The sequence below is a fragment of the Echinops telfairi genome, unplaced genomic scaffold, assembly GCF_000313985.2.
Source record: "Echinops telfairi isolate 266 unplaced genomic scaffold, ASM31398v2 ScPeMD7_443;HRSCAF=831, whole genome shotgun sequence".
Lineage (NCBI taxonomy): Eukaryota > Metazoa > Chordata > Mammalia > Afrosoricida > Tenrecidae > Echinops > Echinops telfairi.
This window is the reverse complement of record NW_022104341.1, coordinates 59,699,959-59,706,020: the sequence shown is the minus strand read 5'-3', so window position 1 is coordinate 59,706,020 and position 6,062 is coordinate 59,699,959. Positions and strand designations below refer to the sequence as shown.

At 39.3% G+C, this 6,062-nt stretch overlaps 1 pseudogene; it reads right to left on the bottom strand.

Annotated features, from left to right (window-relative positions):
* The window catches only part of LOC101662303, a 3,656-nt pseudogene extending 2,950 nt beyond the window's left edge, over positions 1-706 (bottom strand).
* Between the last annotated feature and the right edge of the window lie 5,356 nt (positions 707-6,062).

Here is a 6,062-nt window from a genome sequence, read left to right as displayed (position 1 = left end):
TGCCGTTGAGTCGGTTCTGATTCACAGGGACCCTATAAAACAGAATACTGCCGTATAGTGTTTCCAAGGTTGGACATCTTTGTGGAAGCAGACTGTTACATCGTCTTTCTCCCATCCGTTTGACTGTCAGTTAGATTCTCCCATCCATCTGAGTAGTGGTGAGTTAGATTCACCGACCTTTCACTTACGCAAATGCTTTGCTATTCCACTTCAAAGAAACAAACAAAACAAAACCCGAACCCATTACCATGGTGTCGGTGCTGACTCACAGAGACCCTATAGGACAAAGGACTGTAACTCTTTGGGGGAGTAGAGAGCCCTGTTTCCCAAAGAGAGGCTGGTAGTTTTGAACTGCTTACATTGCAGTTAGCCCAGCTCAGTAACCACTACACCACCAGTGCTTCTGCTATGCCACAAATAATTAGGGTTCCTAAATACTTATGAATAAGTAGACTGAATTTCCTGAAGATGCGGTATCGGCTCAAGTGGACAAATACATTTAATGGCAATAAAATAAAAATCTAAAACAATTGGCATTGTACTTGCAAGGTAGGTATGAAACCTATAGGGAGGGGATTGACGGTCCAAGAATGGGATTGAAGGTCCAAGAATGGCCAAAAGAGTTTTGAAAGAGAAGCAGTAAGATTAAAGTTATAAACTAAATTAACTCAAGCAAACTCACTTCATTGAGTTGATGCCGACTCATAGCGACCCTATAGGACAGGGTAGCAATGCCCTTGTGAGTTCTGAGACTGTAACTGTTACCAAGAGTAGAAAGCCTCATCTTTCTCCTGAGGAGTTCCATTTGGTGCTTTTGAACTGCTGAGCATGCAGTGAGCACCCCACTATGTAGTCACTTTGCCACCAGGGCTCCGTTTTTTTTTTTTAAGTTACAGTAATCAATAATTTATTGGCACAAAGACTAAGGGATCAATAGAAGATAAGCAATATATAACACAAGTATTGCTAATAATTAGTGAATGATGAATGGACAACAAATGGGATGGAGATGACTGGTTTCCTATGTGGATAATATGCTTTGGATTTCTAGCTTTAGACCATAAATACTGATTTCATGCCAATTATGTGGATGATATAATTTGGACATTTTTAGAAGAAAATATAAAGCAATATCTGTGACATTGAGATTGGTATTTGTGGTAGTTATATAATCTCTTTTCAATTTGAGAGGATTAAGACTGCAGGGGTGGAGTTTAGTCTGTCAATCAGGTCACAGCTTGACGACCTCATTTGGAGGCACTAAGGAGATAAATAGCTCACTGGAGGCAGGACACAGGCTCACTCACTCTCTGGGAGATGTTGCAGCTGGCTGACAAGACACATGGAACTGTGCTGGTGCCCTGGGCTGGAGGAGCCACGTGGAGACCTCAGCCAGTGGTGAGATGGTTGCAATGCCACTGGATCCACAAGACTTCCCATCCATTGTTCTGTGATCTTCCTTCAGTTGGCATCATTGCATGTGTTTCATGAGTCTGAGGAGGACTTTATAGATTGGAATCAGACATATGAGCTGGTTTTGGATTTATGGACTTGATCTGAATTGGGCTGGGATGTTTTCTTAATATGCAATTGCTCTTTATTTGAAGCTCTTCCTTATACACATGTGTCTATGAATTTGTTTCTCTAGTCACCCCAGACTAACAAAGCATTATTAAATAAGACAAAAAAACAGCAACCCATAAAGATATGATAACTTTGGTTACATTAAGAACTCACAATCATTGGGAACCAACATAAAGGCAATAAAAAAGGGAAAAAAGTAGGAAAGATGTTTGCATGTGTGTTGTGTGTGTGTGTGTGTGTGTGTGTGTGTGGCAAATAATTAGATAATTAGTAGTGTCCAGGATACAAATATTTTTACAAATCAATGCGAAGAAGAAGAAAAAAAGCATGAACAGGTACTGAAATACATCAGTCATTTTGGAAATGCAATTTAAAATATCAATGAGAGTTGACTGTATATACATAATATTGACCAAGAGCAGAATTGATATCATAATTAGTGATAATATTAAGCAATGAGAATGCTTGTACAATGTATCATTGGAATTATCAACTTGTTAAGTAATTTGACATATCTGTCTAATAAATAGAAGAGGACATAGTTTGCAATTCATTGGTTTTACTCACATGATAGAACCTTGAAAAATACTTGTATTTGTCTATCAGGAGACATGCATAAGAATGTAGCACTGATTATAGCAGCTAACCCAAAAAGAAAACATAAGAAAAGTGAAATACACGAACAATAACAATAACCTGATTCTGTACCAATAGAATGGATGACTGAACTGTGGTACATTCGTTCAATGAAAAAAGGTGAAGCAATAGAAATGAATGAACTACGCCATCTATGTGTATATCAGCATGGATGAATTTGATGAACATGGAAATTAATGAGCAGCAAGCTGCATAATAGTACTCATATTATGATACTATTTAAATACAAATTACAAAGAAGCAAGACTAAGCCTGTACATATACATCGGTATAGTGGACATGTTTATGTTCATGTCACAAAATCTGGGAATGACTTCATCTGGACTAAGGGTCTTTTCAGATGTTGTTAAAAAGTTTGAGAAGAGAGCATCCTAAATTATCCAGGTGGATCCTAACTCTAATGATAAATGTCTGTATAAAAGACACAAAAGGACAGACAGCTGAAGAGAAGACCAAGTGAAGAGGGAGGCATACTCACACCTGCTGTTAGGCTGTTCTGTGGGGGAGCACAATGAGACCAGGGAGGGTCACAAAGTTGGCTTCAAAAACATAGGCACTCTAAGTCTTGATGGCATCAGCTAGGAGCTGTCAGCCACTCACTGCAACTCCTTACCATCTTGTACAAGGAACTACAGGGATTAGGTCCACTCTGGATCGTCCTCTGTTTTTGCTTCCCCTCTACTTTAACGAGCATGATGTCCTTTTCCAGGGGCTAATCTCTCCTGATAACATGTCCAAAGTACGTGAGATGAGATGTCACCACCCTGGCTTCTCAGGAGCGTTCTGGTTGCACTTCTTTTAATGCGGATTTGTTAGTACTTCTGGCAGTCCATGGTAGTCTCACAACTCTTTGCACCATCATTCACATGCATTGCTTCTTCTCCTATCTCCCTTATCCAACGGCCAATTTTCACACGCATCTGAGGGTCTTGAAAACACCGTGGCGTGGGTCAGCAACACCTAGGTCTCATAGTGACCTCTTTGCTTTTTAAGACTTTGAAGAGGACTGTGCAGCAAATTTGTCCAATGCAATACCTTGTTTGATTTCTCGACTGCAGCTTCCAGGAGCATCGATTGAAATCCTTGGCAACTTCAATCTTTCTTTCTTAAAGTATCTATTGGTCCAGTTGTGAGAATTTTGGTTTTCTTTACATTTGACCGTAATCCATATTTAAGGCCCAAGTCCTTGATCTTCCTCAGCAAATTGCTTCAAGTCTTCCCTTAGAGTAAGCAAGACGGTGTCATTGCATATTGCAAATTATAAGTAAGTTTGCCTCCGATTCTGACGCCAAGTTCTTCTTCACATAGTCCAACTTCTCAGATGATTTGCTCAGCATACAGACTGAGTAAGTAAGGTGAGAGGATGCAACCTTGATGCACACCTTTCCTTAAACCATGCAGTGTTCCCCTCTTCTGTTCAAACTACTCTCGTGATCTGTGTAAAGGTTCCACATCAACACAATGAAGTGTTGTGGAATTTTCATTCTTTTCAATATTATCCAAAGTTTGTTGTGACTCATACAGTCCAATGCTTTTGCATAGTCAATAAGACCCAAGCAAACACATTTCTAGCATTTTCTGTGTTCAGTCAAGATCCGTTCTCTTCTGAATCTGACCTGAATTGCTGTCAATTCATTGCTGCACCTGTTATTGAAAAACAAATTTTTTGGTATGTGACATGAATGGTATTCTTTAGTAATTTCTACATTCTGTTGGGTCACCTTTCATTGGAATTGGCACAAATATGCATCTTTTCCAGGGCTAGCCCTCTACTAGGAACTTAGTGAATCTTTCATTGTAAGGTTTCCCCCCCAATATATTCACACTGTCAAAGTATTCTAATTCTACATTTAAAAAAGTAGTTTATTAATATAAGTGTGCATTTTATTAAATACACACTCACACACATTAATATTTTTAACTGATAAGTTGATTCAAGTCAACATTGTCACAGATGCAAGATTTTTGTGCATTCTGGTTAATATGGTCCCACTAAATTGTGGATTATACAAAGAGAGCATCATAGTGATTCTTCCAGAAAGACGGAGTTTTACTAATATAAACCAGAAAACGTTAGTTATAAAGGACACCAAAGTACAGGAGGAATTTGGGTGAAGATTAAACCCACACAATCTGAATCTTGGGTGTTTCATGCAAATGAAAAGCTTTTGGTTACAATAACAGCTCATGGTTTGGGGTCCTAGACTTAACAAAAGCAAGTAGACTTGTTGCCAGTGATTTCAGAGCAAACACTCGATAGTCAAATATATCTTTCATCATGGTTTTCTAAAATCAGAAAATTTACTACTTATGGTGAAGGACCAAGAGACAAGGTTCACGAATACTGCTATGATTTCTATTAATTGGAACAAATACTCATCACATAGTCTGTTATCTCGCCAAGGAGAGGTTCATCTTTCAGAAGACTAAATCTATATAGTATGTCATGTGGCTGAAATGCCTTACATTAAAGACAGTAGTTAGAGAATAGATAGTTGCTGTGATATGACCTGCAGCTGACAAACTCAAGTCTCAGGAGTCCAATAGTCTTGTGTTTCAAATTCCACCTCTGTCACTTGCTCTTGGATTTTGAACAACATATGTAGCTCCCTTTTCTCAATTTCCTTACCTATGAATGAGGGAAGGAGAATGAAAATATATGTACAAAGCTTGGCCCATCAAAGCCCCTGGCCCCTATTAATTGTTATGTAATTTTGCAGCGAATACACTGTGCGTTGTGCCTGGCACTGCTGTGCAAGGAGTCTCTCTTTTAATCATTATGTAGCATCGGTAGTGTGACCCTATCAGGTTGGTGGGCACCCAGATCTGCAACTGGAGCTCTTGACTTTATTGTTCCTACTGTTGCCATAGAGAGCAGTGGGCCTCAGACCGGAGGTTGGAATATAGATGGTCTTCAAGGTTGCTTACATAAGGCCTTTAATGCCATCATATTCAGGCACATGCACTCTCTCTTAGAGAGGTTATCTCATTTCCCTTTCTGGTTAGACATTGTGTCCTTCTTCCGTATTGTTCTAAAAACACATTAGTAACAATAGATCCTGCAGGGCTTCTGTTGCCAGTTTCTGCAGTCAGCCATTAAATGAACCCACTCTTCTGGAGCCACCGTGAGTCTCTGCACTGTCATCGGTACAGAGAATGCTTCAGAGAAGTACGAGAATGAGGAATAATGTAATTAAGCCTGTTGGGAAACCTTCTCTCTGAGGTAAATTGAAGAGTCATGGTTATTATGCTTCTAAACTTCCATTCCCTTACGTGCCATTTTCAGAACCTAAGAATTGAACGGGTCTTTTAAAAAATACCTAATGTCCTTTTCCCTCAGGCCAAAAAAAATTGTCCACAACTCTCCTGAGAGTTACTGATATTTTAATTTCTTGGTTGGGAGGGAAGCACATCTTGTGGAGTTTTTAACTTCACTCTGGACATCATTAAGGGTTTGATACTTCATCCTATTCTTCTTCCTGTAACTTTCACCTTCTGCTCTTAGGTCTGCCTTCTAAAGCAGTCATGAGTATTTTATACAAGACAAGCCTCTGAATATGAAGATACAGCAATCAAATTTTCTTCATAGGGGCAAGAACTGGTTCTCACTTCTCTCACCGTGTAGAAAATAGACACTTAGTAATCTTTTCTGAGGAAGGACCGAGTTTTCGGTTTGCGATGCCAGCAATTCTGTCTGAGTGATCTCCCAGACATAAAATACACTACTGATGATGGTGCCTGGCTATCAAAAGATATAGCATCTGGGGTCTTAAAAGCTTGAAGGTAAACAAGTGGCCATCTAGCTCAGAAGCAACAAAGCC